General features: G+C 33.5%; 1 protein-coding gene and 1 long non-coding RNA gene across 3 annotated transcripts in view; one reads left to right on the top strand and one right to left on the bottom strand.

Moving 5' to 3' along the window:
• The window catches only part of LOC143229248 (POU domain, class 3, transcription factor 4-like), a 299,882-nt gene that overhangs the window by 270,299 nt on the left and 6,845 nt on the right, over positions 1-22,738 (bottom strand). The window lies entirely within an intron of this gene.
• LOC143229250 (uncharacterized) overlaps positions 5,831-22,738 on the top strand; it is a 52,967-nt gene continuing 36,059 nt past the window's right edge. Inside the window, exon 1 of the long non-coding RNA XR_013015766.1 lies at positions 5,831-7,295. This is a non-coding gene — a long non-coding RNA (uncharacterized LOC143229250). The remainder of the gene's footprint in view (positions 7,296-22,738) is intronic.

The following is a 22,738-nucleotide window of genomic DNA, read 5'->3' as shown; positions in this document are numbered from 1 at the left end:
TAGAGGGAAGGCAGTTACTCTCTTACCAACGAATTATGCAGTTGACCGTCACATCATAACGCTCCCACGGCTGAAAGGGCGAGCATGTTTGGTGCGACGGAGATTCGAAACCGTGACCCTTAGATTACGAGTCGAACGCCTTAACCCACTTGGTCATGCCCATTTGATTTAAGGTTAATAGGTCTTTAATTACTTATCACTTATCTTGAAAAAAGAAGAAACATTAATCAGTTTTTAATCTTCAGGCACATTACCCTGTATTTGAGGACTTAGAAAACAACAGTAACAAGTTATTCACTTGTCCAAACATACATGTTTGGACAATTATGAAAATTCTTGAATAAATACAATCTGACCGGAGATACTATCATTCCTTTTCATCTCTTAACAGGCTCATAATTAATAAGAACATGTTATTCAATCTTATTTCCATCCATTAACAGGTTAGCCCCGAGTGGTCAAGTGGTTAGGAGGTTGTGGGTTCGAATCCCCGTCACTCCAAACATGCTCGCCTTTTCAGCCTTGATGGCATTATAATGTTACGGTCATTCTTACTATTATTTGGTGAGAGAGACCCAAGAGTTGGCCGTGGGTTGTGACGACAAGCTACTTTCCCTCTAGTCTTACAATACCTAATTAGGGACAATTAGTGCAGAGAGCCCTCATGTAGCTTTGCGCGAAAGTAAGAACAAACAAACTAGCAACAGTTCAGCATGAAGAATATTGCTTAAATTTTCATTAATATACAATAGAATTTAATATACCGCCCATCCCATAATAATAAGATATTAGTCTTCTTATGACATTCTTCGAATGTCCTACTCCCTTCTTAACATTTTGCTTGCCCTTAATGTACTTGACAAAAAACCTGACTATTAGTTTTAATACTTTAAAACGCGTTTTGATTTCCCAATTTTTGTCTGACAATTATTTTTATTTTTTACAATCCGTAGTTTAAACTTTTTATAATTATTTTATTAAATTTTATCCTTTATATGTTTTGTGAGCTAAGCTGGTCTTTACTTACAACCAATTCTTTTTGTCTATAATAACTGGTTATCCTCATTAAAATACAGGAAAGAGTATAATAACTGGTTATCCTCATTAAAATACAGGAAAAACCGTACTCTCGAGAGACTACCTAACCTATTACACAATGTTTGTTTGTTTGTTTTTTGAATTTCGCACAAAGCTACTCGAGGGCTATCTGCGCAAGCCGTCCCTAATTTAGCAGTGTAAGACTAGAGGGAAGGCAGTTAGTCATCACCACCCACCGCCAACTCTTGGGCTACTCTTTTACCAACGAATAGTGGGATTGACCGTAACATTATAACGCCCTTACGGCTGAAAGGGCGAGCATGTTTGGCGCGACGGGGATGCGAACTCGCGACCCTCAGATTACGAGTCGCACGCCTTAACACGCTTGGCCATGCCGGGCCCTATTACACAATGTAACACAAATTTTGTTCATGCATGGTATGTGTTACTTCTTAATTGCTTACGTTGTAAAATTACAGAAAATGGCCATTATTCCCTTCAAACTTTGCTTTTGTGACCTGTATAAGGAAATTTAGAAATTAATCTATTTTATTTGTAAAAACGGGCAAATTTGCACATTTCCATTTACATAAGGTCTGAATAAAACATATGAATCAAGACTTACTTGTATTTATACTAAAGTTATACAAAAATGAACAAAAATGTTGAGAAGTGAGTAGCTTTTCGAGATTTGCAACTGTAATGTAAATCACTTTCACGTATCAGCCCCCAAATATAGTCTTCCATCATGTTTTCGTTATACGCTCTTTGGTAGCGGCGTTCAAAGTCTAGTATATCTTGGTGGAAGCGCTTGCCTAGCTCCTCTGAGTATGCTCCCATGTTCTCTTTGAATTTATCAAAATGAGCGTCAAGGATATGAACTTTCAGGAACATCCAGCAGCCCATTTGGCCATAGTTCTTCACCAGAGCCTCAATCAGTTCCACATAATTTTCGGCCTTGTGATTGCCCAATAAGTTCTGAACCACTGCGACAAAGCTGCCCCAAGCGTTTTTTCTTTCCTACTGAGCTTCATGGGGAATTCTGTGCGCTCCAGGATCTTCTTTATTTGTGGTCCAACGAAGTCATCAGCTTTGACCTTCGCCTCAGACAGCTTAGGGAAGAAGTCTCGAAGGTACTTGAATGCTGCAGATTCCTTATCAAGAGCTGTGACAAATTGTTTCATAAGACCCAGTTTTAGGTGCAATGGTGGGAACAACACCTTCTGGAGGTCCACTAGTGGCTCACACTTGACATTGTGCCTCCCCACAGAGAACTCGATCCGTTGTGGCCAGTGCTTCCTGTTGTAGTGCGCTGCGATGTCTCTGCTGTCCCAAAGGCAAAGTTAACAGGGAAACTTGGTAAAGCCTCCTTGGATAGGTCTATGTGTTCACTTAGGCAGCTAGAACTAAACTGAAGTGGTGAGTAGTGAGCCCCTGTATATATATGTTACTATGGAAAGTTCTAGAAAATTATAAAAGGTTCTTGAAAATTCTCGTAAGTTCTACAACATTCTAGAAAGTTCTTGAAAATTCTTGTAAGTTCGAGAGAATTCTCTATCAGCTACTCAGCCCTGAATCTACCTGGAATGTTATGGAAAATGGGTAAATTTGAAAAATTCATTACCCAGGTCACAAAGCAAAGTTTGAATGGAAAAATAGGTCTTTTCCATTTACTTCAGATATAAGGAATTAAGGAATAAAACCTTCTTCCCAGGAACAAGAAAAAGTAAAGTTTTGTACATAGTGTTATTAAAGGGGTCTGCATATAGTACAATATTACAGTCGTGTCATCTCTGGTCAGAACATGTGTGACCTTAATCGAGAAGACAAAACAGCTAGAACGAAGTTCAGTTAACGATTTTTTTATCGCGTGCTAGATGACAATTGCACATACCATTAAATAAATAAACATTTTAGAATCATTTTACATTAAAATAAGCTTGTTCGTTTTTTTAATTTCGTGTAAAGCTACGCTGGGGTTATCTGTGTTGTGTTAGCCGTTGCTAATTTAACAATGATAGACTAGGTGAAGACAACTGGCCAATACCATCCATCACCAAGCCAAGAGTTGGCGGTGGGTAATGATAACTAGCTGCCTTTCGTCTGGTCTTTCATTGCTAAATTAGAGACTGCTAAAGCAGATAGCTCCTGTGTGGCTTAACACAAGATTCTAAACAAACCAAAATGCACATTATAGTATGTCAAAAGGCTATATAAGATTAGCATTCTGAAACATCAATCTCGCTAGCTAATACTTCAAGGCAGAAAAATCGCTCTGGTCGTTAATCTAAAATAGCTAGCCATCTTTCAATGAACACTCAAGACCAGTCCTCAGCCTTTCCAGATAATCAAAACAGTCTCTTTAACCCCAAAACACACACAAATACTCAACAAAAAAATTAAATTTCACCATCGATCTTTTCGAAACCAAAACACCCAAACAGTTTAGCTATCATTTTAACAATATTCACTCTCTATCCGTTACTTTATACATTAAATAGCATAAAGAGTATTAGTACCATTCTGTAGCTAAGTAAAAATATCATTATGTCACAATACGTATTGTAATAACATATAACGTACATGACCGCATATTATCTAACGTAGTATACACATTTTATGCACCGTTTCTTCATCTTCAAACCTGTTAAAGGCAAATTAAACCAAAACATGTATTTCAACTACTGTTCAGTATTCTAAAAAATAGTCTTCAATACACTATTCTTCTATTGACAAAATGGTAAGATAATATGAGTTGAACATTCGGTGACAGTTCAAGTGTTATTTCAATAAGTGCCGAATCCTTACGAAACTCTTTCAAGGCAGACGAGAGTTCGTTTGCACATATCACCAATATTGTGTGTGTGTGTTTCAGGTTGTATATTATCTTTTTCAGACACCATATTTTCTTTTTCCCAGCTACGCTGCATTTTAGCAAACTTGTTTCTTTGAATATCAACGAAGGTCCTTCACGGTCGCCCTCATGGGTGCAGAAGAGATCGATACCCTTCTAGTTGAATTGTGTTGACTTTCGTGTAGGGGCTTCTCTTGCAAGCTTTGAAGGTATTTCTTTGAATCTTACCCTTAATAATCTAAAACATATATCCAGTTGATGGCCTTACCACGAAATTACTTTGCATCTTGGAAACAACCACTCATAATTTCATTGTGTACTGTTTGTGAGCCACAGCAAATATTAGGTTGGTAGTGCTGTACGTTTTATGGTTCATTGCTTTCATCGATCCAGGAAAAAGGTTGCTTTATAGCTCCCAGTTCCATTCTTGTGTTGATTGGAAAGCTTGGGTGTTTAACCAGTCCTATGAAATTATCTGTAGTAATGGAACCATTTGTGAATATGACAATAAGTGACTATCTATTATTGGCTTTAACTAGGTACTTGTAAGAGTTTTCTGCTCCACCTTCTGTTCAATCTCTACATTTACCATCTAGACTGATTTCTACATATTTCAGTGACCCAGATATTTATTATATACGGGTACCTGGGACCTGGTAGTGTCCAGTTATTTCAGTGGTTGCTGTATAGCACATGTCCACCCACGTCTGTCACTTGTAATGCCTTTTAGGCAATTTCCTGCTTGGTTGGTGTTTGTGGCATTATCGCGTGGTTGGGATGTCCCAAAAGAAAAGGGCAGTCAGCGGCTCAATACTGAAATATATGAACTTTACACCACAAAGCCCTAGTGAATTATTTTGTTTCTAAGCTCTGTTACTGGTCTACAACATTGCAGTGACATTTTAGTTGTAACAGGGCCTTCGCAGGATTGGCTTAAAAATTTTACGTGACTAGTATCAATGTACAGGGTAAGTCAAATGTTTATTGACATCAGGTCTCACAAAAAATTATTTAAATTTACTGTTTAACTGCTTTTGAAATACATAGTAGTGGAACAATTCATATATGTATTTCAATAAACATTATACTATTCTATTCATAGTGTAATACGGTTTTCTCTACTCAAGAGACAGAGAGATAGAGGACGTTTACAAAACTTATTTATCATCCATGTCTCAGTCTCTTGTTTAATATACTTATGTCTAATGTGTTCCAATTTTTCATATCACAATCACATTTTATCATGTTATATTATTTGTATAGCTTATTAACAGGAAAAATATAGTTTTGTCGTTTTTACTTTCAAATGCAAAAACGCTTGGTTTTAATAGCATTCTATTATAATTTTTATTTGATAGCGTTAATACAGGTAAATTGCTCCCTGGAGTTATAAACGTTATAGTAATGGTCGAATGTTTAAAGTTGTACTACTAAAGGACTAGCACTATTTATTGACTAGTACAAAGCTACATAATGCGTTCTTTGTTCTGTCCTTAAACGTATCGCTAAATCACCAGAAAACAGATGATAATGCCATAACCTTGTGTTTAGTCAGCATTGTATGTATTCGAAGTTGAGGAAATGCTCGTATGTTTAAGCATGACTGATATATATGACACTCTACAGTCACAGAGTTAGATAATTTACTGTATCTTTAAGTATCATTAATATGATACTCTGTGAGCTTACAGAACTAAGGCAGTGCCCGTGTGTTAAGAGAACATTAGTAACACTTTCTTTAGACTTACAGAATTAAGGCAGTAGTTGCGTGGTTAGGCAGCATTACTGTTAAAGAAATAGTTATGTTTAGTTAACATTAACATGACACTACACATATACGGAGCTAAGACAGAGGTTGATTGTTTAGGCAGCATTGATGGACCTTGTAAAACAAGCTTAATTGCTTTTATTTAAGCTGTAACAACATTTGGGAAATTTCAAACACGTTTTAGCAATGGAACAAGAACTATGTTAGAGTTTTTAGTGGGTTGTTTCAGCGGGAATCAAATCACTTACGACTCCCAATGGATCTTCTTTGGTTTCTTATACACAGCCATCAGTGAATCAGAGATTGAATAAATGAAATGATTTTAAAAGTCCTAATTGAGTTATCGCACCACAAGACACAACTTATACTTGCTCCTAGAACTAAGACGAAATCGCGAAACTATTATGATCCGAGTTGTTAGGTCTTCCACCAACACTCGGGCCAGTTCTGACCTGTCTTACTAATTGATCTTTCATTGATTTTATTTTAGCTGTAATAATATACAAAACAATTTTGTATACGAGTCTACTACGAGAGGGAGGTTTGACCGGTACTGGAATTTTGAATTAAATTTATTTACACGGAACATGTTCATGCACAAAAACTAAGCTTTGAGTTCGACTCCGTCTAGTTCTGCACCTGTAATTGACGTGCTCGCCTTACTTGAATATTTATGACTGCTACCGACCCAGGAGACAAAGAATCTATGCATTACTTTCATGAACCAGGTTAGAGACAGCAGGTTTTAAAATTGCATGACATGAGATAAAATTTGTCCTGCTATTGCCAAATATAACCGTAAGAGCCGGGAACCAAGTGAGTTGAGCCGGTATCTGTGCGCTGTTCCCGCATAAGAACCTCGGGCAGCTGCGCGATAGTGTTTCTGGACCACATTCGTGTATTTTCTTATAGCAAAGCCACATCGGGCTTTCTGCTGAGTCCACCGAGAGAAATTGAACCCCTGATTTTAGCGTTGTAAATCCGTAGGCTTACCGCTGTACCAGCAAGGGATCCACCTTTATGTCTCTTTCAGTTTTGCAGGCTTATGAACATCACTCAACCTTCGGACAAAATACCTTAAGCAAATAAATTGTGCTTAACATACCTCTTGAGCTCTCGTAACTGAGAAGCGAGTGAAATTAAACACTTTGAAATATATTTTCTGGTCTAGGGGAAGCGAAGACATTATTAGAAGAAAGAACAAAATTACTAACGGCAAGATTTTATCACAAAAAAAGAGAAAAATATTATAAGGAATATCTCTGTTTGTTGTTTTTACCATTCTTCGTGTAATACTCTAGTTTTTTAAACGCTAATTGATACGAGCATAACCGGTACAGCTTTATATTAACGACTACTTTGTGAAATTTGGAAGTGAACTCGTTTCCACAGGATGCAAGCAACATTAGGTAACATTACAGTGAATAAAACCGGAAAAACTGTTAAATATAGGGACACGAAAGAGCATGTAATTGCAGTTATTTGCACACGAAGAGATGGCCGAGAGACGCACCGTGATTATCAGAAGGAAGAAAACACACACGCATTTTCTGCTATCTTTACAACGAGTTGAAAGACGAAGAGTTATTGTGGAAGATGACGTAGGCCAGCCAAAGCTAGAAGAAACAGACGCAGGTAAGAGAGGTACTTCTTTGGTAACCCACTCCTATTTTGGGTGGACCAGGAATTGTAGGAGGGAATGAGGAATCACTGAAAAGTACAGGCCAGATCGTATAATACATTAAATATCTTGATTTCCGGAATATAATAATTTCTTATGTAAATAATTAACATGGATAAAATTCGATTAATGTTTGTGTTAGCAGCTAATCGTAAGAGTGGCTCTGATGACGAACCTGATTGATGTTACCATGATTGGTTCTCATTTCAACATCTTATTAATGTTTTAAGCTCTTGTACTATATTTTAAAGCGCATCTTAGCATTCTAAAAGATTAAGATCAACTAATTTTATATAGGCACCAAAATGAAATGTAACATATTATTACCATGTATATGTATACAATTTTATTATAGCGTAACGTTGTCTTTAAGTACAACATTCATTTCATCGAAACGTCCAGGAAGTTTAAAATGAAACAGCGATGTCACTTCCAAATGAAGTACAGACATCATTGATTTTTATACGACTATATATGTAAATTTAACAATATAGTTACATCTTACTTTTTAAAATATTATTAGTAACTTCTAATTACATAAGAAATAAGAGATTCAGTGAAATCACATCTGCATGCTGTATATAAACTTACTCATTGATTTCTTATATTACCATATATGTTATGTCGAAATAAAAATGAAACAACAAAGCTACATCTATATGTTTTATATATATATCTATATTTTTATCTGACAGTGAAGTTACATATAAAAGTCGTATATAACTTACAATTAGTTAAATGGTGATACATCATAAAACTTAAGCTTTTAAATACCTGTATAACCCTATAGTATCGTTACACTGACCACATATATTTTCATTTAATAATGAAGTTACATTTAACTACTAGTATAACAATATGCTGTATTTTATACGATTATGAATATATATTATAAAAACATAGAGTAAAATATCTACCATAAAAAGTCCTTCTCTAATTCTACAACATTGCGCACTATCACTTATTTTTTGAAACCTGAAAGTTCGAGATTACGTATTACGTATAAGTATCATTTATACTAAACAATAAATGACAATGTGGTTACATATAAAACCCTAAAAGGTAAACAGTAAGACATATGTGAATACGCTTTATAATGCAATAATGTAATTTTGAGTGTGATTTTATATACCAGGTGCATGGTCAGATATAGTATATATAAAATGGACATTAATATTATGTTACATATAAGTGCTGTAAATAACTCCACCATAATTAAAGTGGTTACATTTAGCATATATATATATATAAAACACTTAAAAATGGAAAAGTTGCACACAAATGTTTTTTTATAACCCAACAATTTTTATATTATTGTACACGTTACTGAGAAAATATAAAAATAAAACAGTAAAGTTGGGTCTCTAATGTTTCAGTTTTAAACACACGTGTATAATTCAGAAATTTCTCATGTGGTCGGGTTGTATGAAAATAAACACCAAAACTGAAATAGGAAAGCTTGGATACACGTACTGTTTATAACCAAACAATAATTTATATGATCATACTGTAAATACAATAGACAAGAAAATCTTTATTTCGATATATATTGAGTAAGCAAATCAAATCGCAAACCTACAAATATAACAATCACTTTTTATAATTTTATAATAAGGTTTTAATATTTGAATGTTTGCTTCGTTCTTGGAAGAATACATTCAGTTTCCTTCGTTTGAAACAACAATAATTTAATGTGAAACCTAAAGGAATTATCACTATTAATGTATGTATATTTTATTTCAATATTGTGGTGTTCTTACGTGGATTAACAGAAGGTTCTATGTTTCTTACACTACAGTAATGGCCAGGTGGTTAAGACACTCGACTCCTATTCTGAGAATCTCGGGTTCGAATTCCCGTCATACCAGAGATGCTCGTCCTTTTAGCCGTGGTGGCGTAATAATCCCACTATTCGTTTGTTAAAGAGTAGTCCAAAAGTTGGAGGTGGGTTGTGATGAATAGCTGCCTTCCCTCTAGTCTTACACTGCTAAATTAGGGACAGCTAGTGCAGATAGCTCTCGTGTAGCTTTGCGATAAAGTAAAAACAAGCAAACAAGTCAGTTATATTTCTGATTAGTTCGGTTAGAACTTTTACATTAGTAGAAGCTTGTGCAACGAACAAAAGCAGCATTATATTAAACAGTTTGTAAGGACTTATGAATTGTTCAGTTAACTAAAAATAACCTAATATAATAAACACTATTGCCACACTTAATTTTTGTTTGCAATTTTTAATTTACTAAAGGTCAAGTTAAACTTATCATTACTTCCCACCTATTCGAATACCTTCTTTGATGCATAATAACATGAACTGACAACTATGTATTAAAATAATTGTTCATATCTTTAAAATATTCCTATAAAAAACAATCTAATTTTGGCAGAAAATCGACCTTTCCTTTGCTGGACTGACAATACAATTTTCGAGCCTGTATAACTTTTTAGTACTTTGATGTTTCGTTCAGTAAGCATTATTGTTCTTTGATACAATGTAGAAAGGATTATTATATTATATTAAACAGTTTTGCTGTCTCACCAATTTGTTACAGTCCATTTCGTCATGTCCGGTCATGCTGTATAAAACAATCATGCATCTTGACAATAGCCCTGTAGTATAGTTTCCACTGCAAAATATTCCTTCGTAAAGGTTGCCATGTCAAAGTCACAAAACTCCTTCTTATGACATGACCCCTATGTCTTTCTGATGAATACTCCTGCCATTCATCCAGCTGTTTCAGGTATGATACGATTGACAAATACGTCGTGGAAGCAGCTTGTATATATTTGACTTGTGCCGCTTTTTTTGATGAATATCCTTGTTGATTGTGTGGTGCACTGTTGCCTAGATCATGAACTTTGTGTTTCTGAATTCTCACCTGTTAAAATACGCTGCTTTTTACTGGCCACGGCTGAGATATAATTTGTTGCTGGTCTTTTTCTGCGTGGCCCTGGTGATCTACGTTGATGTATATATTTTTTCTTTCTATAATTTTTAACTACCAAGAATACTGGTATTTTCCAAATTTTAAGTTCGTCATATGAATACACCTTGATGATCTTTGTGTATGAATGTTTTGCCTTCCGAAAAGTGACCAGTTTTAGATGACGTGACACTAAGAAAATCTAAAAATTATCATATTTAGTTCCGGTGCCTTTATAATGGCTTTGTTTGTGAAGTGACTTATTGATTTACACATTGAAAATCGTTTTGGTAAAACGTGCTCAACCCTCTGTATATCTTATTAATGATCTATTATTGTTTCATGCAATGCAATTCTACTTAAAATGATATTTTTATTTCCCAAAAAATAACGTTATAATTTTTAATAGAATCTGAAGCTTCTAAAGGTGATAATAACTGATATTACTGCTACCTGATTTAATGTATGGTTTTGTTAAGACAATATTATAAATTCTGATAGAATATGTGTTTTGTTAAATGGTTTAATAAGTGACTTTTAGTTAAATATTAGTGTGCCATGATATTCGTATTTTCCAATGTAATTAAGACTCGCTGTAATTACATGTTTACTACGTATTCTGTTGTCCTATATGTTTTATATGTATATGGTTACATTTATTATTTTATGATGTAACATATTGTTGGATAGTGCTATACGTTTTGTGTCCTATGTAATGTATTATTCTATATTGTTATGCATTTGTTATATGAGGTAATGTATTGTTGTCTTGTGCTATATGTCTGTTATCCTACGGATTATGTGACTATTATCTGTGTATTGTTCTGCAGAGTTATGTGTTTGTGTTTTTTTTTCCGACATAATGTGTCGTGCTATTACATTATGTGTTTCTTATCTGATGTATTGGATTGTTTTCTAAGGTTATGATTTGTTGTGTGACGTAACTTACTGTTTTGTAAGACAGTGATTTTTTGAGTTAATATTTATGTGTTGGATGTATACCTCTTGAGTGTCATATTTCTTAATGTAATGTGTGATTCTCTAGAGCTAATATTCATGTTTTACATGCATATATCTAGAGTGAAAAATTTCTTGAAGTAACATATGATTCTCTAGATTTAATGTTTATATGTTCTACGTATACCTTTAGAGTGTTGTGTTTCTTGGTGTAATGTGCGATTCTTTAGGGTTAATATTTTCATCTATTGGACGTATACTTCTAATGTTAATGTTTATTGTGGGTTTTAATGTAATGCCTCTATAGTGTTTTATGACATAACTCAAAGCCTTGAGTACGATAATTTTGAAGTTACAAACTGCTTGTTATGAATAATTAATATATTAAGATTTTAGCAATTTTTTTAAAGATATACTATAGTTATGAGCCTGGATGGCTAACCTGGTTTTTCAACTTATGAGCCTGGATGGCTAACCTGGTTTTTCATCTTATATGATCTTCTCTTTTATTCTGTCTTTGCTCCATTTGTTAATATTTTTTGAAATGGATTTGATTAAGTAGTGTTAGTACGGTAATTGTATTTATTTTGTTCAGGCCGTGATTACTGTTATAGGATAATTTTCCCATCCACAAGTCTTACAATACAGATAACGTAACACCCAAGATATGTCTAATACTCTAGGAGAGGAAAAAAACTAGTTTTTTTATTACTTAGCATCTGTTGGAAGTTAAAAAAAGTGGAAACAGATAGTGTAGAAATCTTCAGTATTGGTTAAAATATAACGAGTTTCACCTAAAAGAATTCCAGAAAGAAGTGTAATGAAACAGCACCCAGACTGTTTTTTTTCATGCCTAAGGCTTGGCGTGATTTTTACCTAACAGAAGCTTTCGTCTTTCCCACGCATGGAGAAGGAAAACTCGATGGTTGGTTCAAGGCTCAAAACACACCTGGGGAGGAGAGTACCTCATTCCTTTTCTGTCATAATTACATTGCTTATTAACTGTAATTATGTTTGAGAGTCCAAGATCTAGTCCCAGCCCCACTATCTGTTTAACTTGCATAGGCGGAGCCATAATTTTAGGAAAGCCTTATTTTCTTTCCTAAATGAGCCCAGCCCCCTTCCAGTTGAGTGCAAGAGAAATTATTAACATATTTTTTGTTTCCTTACTGCATTTTTACGAAATAAAATTTTGATTAACTAACACATGTTGTTCCAAAGACTCTTTACTTTTGGCTTTCTTTTCTTCTTTAAACGGTTCCCAACTTTTTCTTTTTGTTTTTAATATTTAGCTGTTTTCCATCACTTTTTCACGTATATAAAGTTGCCAAGAAACGATAAAACAAGCTATAATCTTTTGTAACGTTTCATTAAGTTGGCGTTAAATCGTCTTGATTTTTGAATCAGCCTCACTTTCATTTATTATCTTTCTTTTTATAAATTGCGTTTTGTTTTGGAACAATTCACAATACTTCCACCATTTCCTTTTCACAATTGTAATTATGTTTCTACATCTGTATAATTGTCAGTATTACTTTATTACATTTTTTTTTTGTTTTTCTAATTGTATTTCATCTCTGAGTTTAACTTCTTAATTTTTTTTTTCATTTCCTTCTGCTTTATACCAGTTCTGCTGTTCTTTCTTATTCAAGGGTTATCTGCGCTAGCTGTCCCTATTTCTGAAGTGATAAACTTAAAGGACAGTAGCTAACTAACACCACCTACTGCCAACTCTTAAGCCACCCTTATCAGAGTGAATACTGGGATATGGTTGCCTCTGTTACAACACTTCAAAAGTGACAAGATTGATTTATTTTCTTTTTTTATAGTAACGGGGTGCGAACCACGAACCCTCGGATAAAGCGCTCATAGATCTCCATGTGTCATCATTTTATTTTGGCTTTATACAGCGATATGCGTTTTAAATATATTTGATAACATTTAGTAGTAAAATTGTGAAAACTGAATTAACATTTTCTCCTTCTATTTCAACCTCTTATATATATATATATATATATATTGTTTCCCGTTCATTTGTTTTAGAATTTTTGAGTAATGTTAAATATAGCCATTTCTAAGTTCAACTTGATATATCAGATAAAGGTACTTATTCAACAACATCCACCGCAATTCTTGCGCTAATTCTGACTAACCGAATAGTGAGATTTGACCCTCACTCTTATAACGCACTCTCACTCCTCCAAAGACGCGAACAATAACTTCTCGGTTTCACAGTTTGGTTACTCTAATCACTTGTCTACACTCGACCCTATTTCATACCTCATTATTATTGTCTATTACATTATATTCCATTTTCATCTATAGAGTACAAATAATAAATTATTATTTTATTTGTAGGAGCCAGTTCTTTCATGTTGGCTAAGAATTATTAACCTTTATGTATACAATGGTCCATTTTTTTTATTTTAAGCTGTATTAACAGTTTACTTGAATGAATTGTTCCATTTCGAAACGCTTAGTAATACTAACCGTTTATTTCATTTTGTCAGCTTCTTTTATTCGATGAATAATGTTAGAAAATTTATTTGGATACAATGGTCCATTATCAAATGTTGGTTAAACTATTACACAATTCTATGATGATAAATAATACTGATACATTTTTCACAGCATTATATATTTTTAAAGTCCTGATAAGTTTTGAAAGTAAGGGTCTTAGTTTGTATCACATATTTCCGCTATTGTTTTACTATTGACTCTAAGTTACAGAAAACGGTCTAGTTTTTCATACTGCTTACTTTTGAAGCAGTTATGAAAGTGACATTCAGTACCTTATTAGTATGGATGGTGGATGGTAGGATGCTGCTACCGTATAACCGGTATTTCGTAATTAGAGAAGCAACAGATAACCTGAATAACTTTGAAATAAATACAAGTTTAATAGAATATATGACAAATAGTAATAAATAATTTGTAAAAACAGGATTAGGATTTTAAAAATAACTTGAAGCGCGAAAATGAGAACAGAGAATCAATCCAGTGTAGGTTCGGTTTTAAGTAGAACGTCTACCGTTTTCATTTGTTTTTCCTTTTGATGGTTATAATGTGTTTAAGTGCACTCAACCAGGCGAATATTGTACCTCTTAGTAAGGTAGAATCTTTAAGTGTTCTCTAGAATCCGTTGTAAGTTATATTAATGCAAACTGACATCATAAAATGTTATTCTCGACTGAATGATATATTTCTTTCATGCGTGCCATGAATATACACGTGTTTTATCATAACTTCTATAGATACTAATGTCATTTTATGATGTACATCTTGAGTAAGTGCCTGCTGATGGTCACAAAATAAAATAAGTAATCATAACCAATTTACTGTGTATAGTACTAACAACATCTATAGAACATGGAAATGAAAACACAGTGTTTAAGAACTTTCCCATAGTTATTCTATTGGCAATCGAATGGGTTAGAAGCCATTTTAAAATCAATGAATACATTAACATTTTTTTTTTATTTCATGTAGAGAAAAATTTGAAGGTTCTTGGTATCAAGTACCTTCCGATGACACACGTGCCAGAAAAATCAGTAGAGAAATTGAAGGAGTTTAAATTGAACTTACAATAATCTAAATACATATGGTCAGATTAACATCGGATTTTAGAATTTAATAAATCAAATATTAACTAATCTGAAACTTACAAAACTATAACTTTTACACTTGTTTTATTATCCTCGGGCTCGGCATGGCCAGGAGGGTTAAGGAGTTCAAGTCGTAATCTGAGGGTCGCGGGTTCGAATCCCCTTCACACCAAACATGCTCGTCCTTTAAGCCATAGGGGCGTTATAATGTGACAGTCAATTCCATTATTCTTTGGTAAAAGAGTAGCCCAAGAGTTGGCGGTGGGTGGTGACGACTAGCTGCCGTCCCTCTAGTCTTACACTGCTAAATTAAGGACGGCTAGCACAGATAGCCCTCAGTAGCTTTTCGCGAAATTCAAAAACAAAACTTATTATCCTCGTTAAAAAAAACAAAATCTCTCACTCTTTGCGTGTTCCGCTTATAATCTTAGTTCGGTTCTTTCACTTGAAATTGTAAAATAATAAAAATAAAGTAAAAGCACTTAAGTTAAGGTATAAACAGAAAGTGTCATTCACGAAGAGATCTAAAGTCGCGTCATGTCATTCTTTTCTCTGGTTTGCGTGCAGTAAAAAACAAAGTCATATTTTATACTCTCTAAAGGTTCGCTACTGAAGACTCACACATAAAAAATAAATAGGTGGTTCAATGATTTCTATTGTATAATACTATTATAATTTTGAGGATTCGCTAAGGATTTCAGTATAATTATGAAGTGCCTAAATTTCAGTAAATACTAACTGTATATTAACTATTTTGATAATTACAGCGAAGGTAAATAAGAAGTAACAATCCCTTTAATTTTCGGTAACTGTGCAACTGTACATTAGCATATTGAAACACGTCTAAAAGTTTTGATACATTTTAATAAAAAAAATGTAATTTTCTGTCAATTAAAAAGCTTAAACGACTTTGTGCATTTTTGACAAAAAAATACAAACACTATCTGTATACAATAATGTGTAGCATGATAAACTCATTCTATGTCTAAACTATTTAGTAATTTTTTTTCAGCTTAACTGCTTTATAGTTATCAAGAGGCTAAGAAATACGCGAATTATATTAACTGCCTGTTTGTGTTTGTTGTCAGAAATAGACTATGAGTCGATTAGTAATCTATGTAATTTGTGCTAATGGAATTATTGACGTAGCTATGTAAATTATGACAACTTTCAAGTGAGTTACAGGTCTTTGTGATTTGTTTTAGTTAACTTGTTTATAAACTTAGTTATTAAAAGACTAACCTTCAATTTTTTTTTTTACTGTGGTTTACGTTGAGCATAATACAAAATTTAAAGTAAGTTCCACGTTTACTTCGTTTACAGTTATTTAAAGAATAGCTAAGACCTGGGCTGCTAAACTATATACATATATTGGTGCGTACACTTAAATAACTAGAAACAAAAGGTATTACATTATTACTTGGTTAAAGTCTGTATAAAAGTTACGGACTACACAGTTAATAGTTATTTAGGTTCTACGACTTTTAACATTTGTTAAAGATTGAACATTATCATAATTCTCAAAGTTAGGCGACAGTTACTTTGTTGTTTTTTTAACACAACAAATTTATAGTATGTAATCTTTTATTTTTTTAGTCCTATGCTGTTGGGTTGTATTTCTATCTACTAAATACTCGATCGTCAATTAAAATTCCATACAATGAAATCTAATTGGTGCTGACACTTCAAGAGGATACGAAACCTGAAGTTTGGAATCATAAGGATCGTGTTCGACCTCCTGTAGCTACTTTGCTGAGAATATTCGTTACCTGGATCTCAGCAGGCTATCCTCACGTTCTATAACAACTATTATCTTACAGTACGTCCGTTTTTACATGCGATTTATAATGCACTTGAGTCATAACATTTAATTCAGTTGCTGTCTTAAGCTTATCTAATCACCTTATGTTGAATTTTTCTACATTAATTGTATATCTTGTTAAAACCTAAGCTGAAAGCATGTTTTTTATAGTTGGTTTTTTTGTAACTAAATAGCCTAAGCTCCTGAATTATGCAATGATTCGCGGATGCTTAACATCTCGACGTAGTTGTTAATTTAGAATTTATTGTTCATTCAGCGAAGTGGGAGTTTCACTGACTTTGCACTTGAGCATTTATATTCAGCGAATAAATTTAGCTATTAGCAAATAAAATTGTTAATAAATTTTCACATAAGCTGAACATAAGAATTCTATAAACATTTCAACATCCAGTCTCTCAGTTCCTGACCTTTCGCACTGACTACTATGACCTCTTTTCCGTTAGTGTAAATCCTTTCGTTCTTATTATATTTACTATTCTGAAACTTCAGAAGATTTTTGAATTTCATCATTTTTTTTGTATACTTTAATGTTATATTTTTATTTTCTGTAATCTATTGTTATTCCCACGAATACGATTTATTTTTATTGATACTCTAGGAAATTTCAATATATAATATATACGCTTTCTTTTCTATTATACTTACTGTATTGCAACTGCAAAGAATTTCTGAATTTCCTCCTTTTGTGTACACTTTTATCATTTTATTTTTGTAACTTGTTGTTTTCCCACATATATACGTTGTTGTTTTTTGATAGCATGAAATATTGTATGTCTCTTCTATGCCACTGTGTATATTCTTGCTCTATTTCAAGCTTTATTGCACCTATGTCTGCTTCTGCGTACGAATTAATTAAATTTTTAATGTTGAATCTCTTCTACTAATACAACTTTTATACCAACATTGTAGGCCCTCACTAACCTCACTTCTATTCTGTAAATATGTCTCTTTCACAGGTATAAATTTTGTGTTTACAGTATGGAGTATCTTTTACTAATATGGATTACATGCTTGTCATGTGAGTAACGTTGCACTTGTGAAAAACTTAATAAAATATGGGCTCTGTTTTATTAATATAAGTTTTTTTACAATATGAATTGTTTTTCCTTGGTGTAGGTTTTCATCTGCTTTAAATTTTCTTCAGTTAACGTGTATTTTATTCCGCTATTTTTTATTCGTTCTTAATATTGGTTTTTGTTGTGCTATTCTTTTCTCTTTCTTCTTTTGTTAAAGTGTTTTGTTTGCTGAGTTGTGATCTTCGTTTAATCAATTTATTCTTTTCTTCCTAACAATTATTAAGTATTGTTTGGTTTATCGCGTCCATTCTTGTAAAACCACACTATTCATCTTAGGCTTTAAAAAGAAAACGTTGGAAATCTGATTTTAAAAATGTCAAGAATCCTCATAACGTTGAGTCGTTGTGAAACAGAGAAGGATATATTATATTAAAATATCCTATACACTTACATCGTATTGAATCATTTCCAAAAGAGAGTAAGGAACTTAAATTTAAATGACATCCAGACACGTTTGTTTGTTTCTTGAATTTTGCACAAAGCTACTCAAGGGCTATCTGTGCTAGCCGTCTCTGATTTAACAGTGTAAGACTAGAGGGAAGGCAGCTAGTCATCACCACCCACCGCCAACTCTTGGGCTACTCTTTTACCAACGAATAGTGGGATTTATCGTAACATTATAACGTCCTCACGGCTGAAAGGGCGAGCATGTTTGGCGCGAAGGGGATGCGAACCCGCGACCCACAGATTACGAGTCGCACGCCTTAACACGCGACATCCAGACACAACGCGAAGAATCGTCCGTGGATGGCATCTTGGTAAGTTTTGGAATGGACGACATTTCGATCAACATCAAGTAACATGTAAGAAGAGTATCAGTAACATTTTGTCCCAGAAACAGAGTTTGGAATGTTTTCTGTCTGAAAACTCAGTGCAGGTGTTATTCGTAGAAGATTATACGCAAATATCACTGATTCTGTTGAAAAAACAAACTTTTCAGATTCAAAACACACTAGTTTTTTAGTATTTCGAGCTTTTTTTTCTTTACTCCTTATGTAAATAATTATTGTTTCTTGGCAATTGATATCAACTCTGTCTTTAACTAGTATTTCAAACCACGTAAAACGAGCTAAACTATCATTCTGTCATTACCGAGAAAGTTTTTATTAATTCCTATAAAACAAATGACAATTTTTATATTCTCTATTCTCTAGTAATCAATAACTGTAGACCTCTTCTCTCGGTATTCCCCAAAGATATATAGTTAATACATAACAATAAAATTATCCACGATGTTTGTAATATACACAGAACATCTTTCTTTTTACCGCCAATTACGAAACATTCAGTTGCAAAAAATATAAGCATTCATTTGCATTTATTAATTAAACTTCGCATCAAATGCAGCTTTTCTCTGAGTTTGGAAATTAAACATACAACATCTACAAGATAAAACTATTATACGTGTTTCATTGTAATACGCATAACATGAACACAGTACTGACGTATCTCAGGACGGCTGGTATGGGTATTAACCTGAAGATGACCGAAGAAGATCGAAACGTTATTCTCTGCTTTATTTTGGTAATAGTTTTAATACCCATTCCAACCTTATAAGATAAGGTTTTACTTCAAGTGTGTTTCTCGTCATCACGATGAATACTGTACTGTTATTCTTCGTGTTTAAAAAGAACTAGTAAACGATCTGCAAATAAACACAACGTAAAACAGCTTTGTAGAACCTGTGTTGACTTCTTATTTACGATTCTTGCCAATTTGCAGGTGAAGCTAATTCAGTTAATCCTGGGGATTTTCAAAATCATCTTATTTTCATTGATCCTTGAATTCTGGTGATTATATTCACGTCAATAATGAATCCATTGCAATTATGAAGCTTCAAAAGTTTTATATGGAGCTCAATTTCAATAACAAAAACAAAAAACTCCAAGCATTTGAGTTTAGATCATTATTTTGAATGTTTTTTTTTTCAACTATTTAGTTCAGTAAAAGCCAAGATCTTTAAAAATCCATTGACCAAAACCTCTTCTTAGATTTGGGAAAACCAACAACTTTTCAAAACTTTTTTTTACATTTATATATTATAAGGCTTAATAAGCCCACATGCATTTTTTAAAATCTTTAACAAAAGTTCAAAAATTAAAAGTGTGTTCGATTTTGAAATATATAAGTATAGTTATATAATTTTATGAAACTATGAAACAGATAACTTAATTAATTAATACAGTTCTTCTGATCAAAGTGGGCCAGGCAAAAAAACAATTATCAAAGTGTAATTGCAATATCGATAATAAACTCCTTATTTTTGTGCTTGATTGTAAGACATGTGATATAACACACAATTTCTTTGAGTTTAATTGCAAAACAATGTAAAACCTTCTTCTTTCTTTATTGCAAGGCATATAATAAAAAAAACACAACTTTCCTTTATGTTCTTAATACATATAATATAACATATAGTTTATTAATATTGGGTTATAAATATATTTGTTTCTTTTTAATTTCGCGCAAAGCTACAAGAGGGCTATCTGCGCTAGTGTTCCCCAATTTAGCAGTGTAAGACTAGAAGGAAGACAGCTAGTCATCACCGCCAACTCTTGGGGTGCTCTTTAACAAACTAATAGTGGGATTGACCGTAAAATTATAACGCTTCCACGGATAAAAGGACGAGCATCTTTGGTATGACGGGAATTCGAACCCGTGACTCTCAGATTAGGAGTCGAGTGTCTTAACCACCTGGCCATGCTGGACCATATAAAAATATATCATGTAAACAAAAATGTCTGATCTCTGATTAGTTCCAAAGTATATGACACAATAATAACACAATTATTTTGTGTGTTTTTTTAATGACTTTCTCCAAATAATACATAGAAATTCCAAATGGTTTTATTTAAAATAAACTGTTTTTTTCTCGTTTATATTTTATTACAATAAATTATTTCTAATAACGATAATATTATGCAAGTAAATATATAGCAAGAAGAGACGTGTAGATATTTTTATAAAGAGTGTGTGAACACGGAATATGGTAATTTGCATAACTTGACCTCTCTGACATAATCAAAATATTTTATGAAACACCGGGATACATCAAAACGACGGCTTTTTAAATATTTGTTTTCACAGAAGAATTTTTCATGTAGTTTATTGTATACTTTATCGAAGCTACTGTATTCTTGACACATAAACACGCTAGCAAGTTTTTTTCGAGTCATGCAAACATTAAGCGTGCAAACGGATTGAATGGCAAAACACAGAGTATTATAATTGTTGTGAAACAAACATAAATTCTTACAATATAGGTAAAGCTTTTAAAAAAACCATGCATTCTTAGTAAGGGTCGAAAGAAAGAGCTGCCCTACATGTGATCCCCCATTACTGTTTAAACAGCAGGATGGTCAAACATTTCTGTAGATTAAAATAGCAAATATGAGTGTATAGTTACGGTGGTTATTCGTTATTTAAGAGGCTGTAAGTAGAGTTATTTATTTTCTGTATTGTCTATAAATGTTTTCGTACAATTAACTGAGAGAATTAATGGCGCAGCATGGCCAGGTGTGTTAAGGCGTTCGACTCCCCGTCGTACCAAACATGCTCGCCCTTTCAGTCGTGGGGGCGTTATAAAGTGACGGTCAATCCCACTATTCATTAGTAAAAGAGTAGTCCAAGAGTTGGCGGTGGATGATGATGAGTAGCTGCCTTCCCTCCAGTCTTACACTGCTAAATTAGGGACGACTAGCACAGATAGCCCTCATGTAGCTTTGCGCGAAATTCAAAAACAAACAAACAAACAAACCGAGAATTAAACGAACTCATCAAGATCAAAGTTGAAAATCAATATTTTTAAGCAGCACATTAATTAGGAGAAAACTCACAACAAACACTTCTTCACACTTTGAAATATAACAGCGTAATACAATCATTTAAAAGGATATATAATAATAATAACAGAAAGCAATATGGCATGCTTTGGGGAAAACTCTATCTGTCGATGTCCTTAAGTATAGCTCTTGTTTTCCTGGGCATATTAAGCATTTGTTTCTATAAGTACGTTTATCTTTCCTCCGGTTTAATTTCTACCCTTCAGAGTACCCTTTACATTAAAAACTACATCTCTTTGTTACAGAGCAGTCCAAGTTTTCCACTTCATTCAAACTTACATCTCTTTGTTCTTCAGAGCAGTCCAAGTTTTCCACTTCATTCAAAACTTACATCTCTTTGTTATTCAGAGCAGTCCAAGTTTTCCACTTCATTCAAACTTACATCTCTTTGTTATTCAGAGCAGTCCAAGTTTTCCAAACTTACATCTCATCCAAGTTTTCCACTTCATTCAAACTTACATCTCTTTGTTCTTCAGAGCAGTCCAAGTTTTCCACTTCATTCAAACTTACATCTCTTTGTTATTCAGAGCAGTCCAAGTTTTCCACTTCATTCAAACTTACATCTCTTTGTTATTCAGAGCAGTCCAAGTTTTCCACTTCATTCAAACTTACATCTCTTTGTTATTCAGAGCAGTCCAAGTTTTCCACTTCATTCAAACTTACATCTCTTTGTTATTCAGAGCAGTCCAAGTTTTCCACTTCATTCAAACTTACATCTCTTTGTTATTCAGAGCAGTCCAAGTTTTCCACTTCATTCAAACTTACATCTCTTTGTTCTTCAGAGCAGTCCAAGTTTTCCACTTCATTCAAACTTACATCTCTTTGTTCTTCAGAGCAGTCCAAGTTTTCCACTTCATTCAAACTTACATCTCTTTGTTATTCAGAGCAGTCCAAGTTTTCCACTTCATTCAAACTTACATCTCTTTGTTATTCAGAGCAGTCCAAGTTTTCCACTTCATTCAAACTTACATCTCTTTGTTATTCAGAGCAGTCCAAGTTTTCCACTTCATTCAAACTTACATCTCTTTGTTATTCAGAGCAGTCCAAGTTTTCCACTTCATTCAAACTTACATCTCTTTGTTATTCAGAGCAGTCCAAGTTTTCCACTTCATTCAAACTTACATCTCTTTGTTATTCAGAGCAGTCCAAGTTTTCCACTTCATTCAAACTTACA

Source organism: Tachypleus tridentatus, chromosome 10 (assembly GCF_004210375.1).
Source record: "Tachypleus tridentatus isolate NWPU-2018 chromosome 10, ASM421037v1, whole genome shotgun sequence".
Classification (NCBI taxonomy): domain Eukaryota; kingdom Metazoa; phylum Arthropoda; class Merostomata; order Xiphosura; family Limulidae; genus Tachypleus; species Tachypleus tridentatus.
This window is presented reverse-complemented; position numbering and strand designations above follow the sequence as displayed.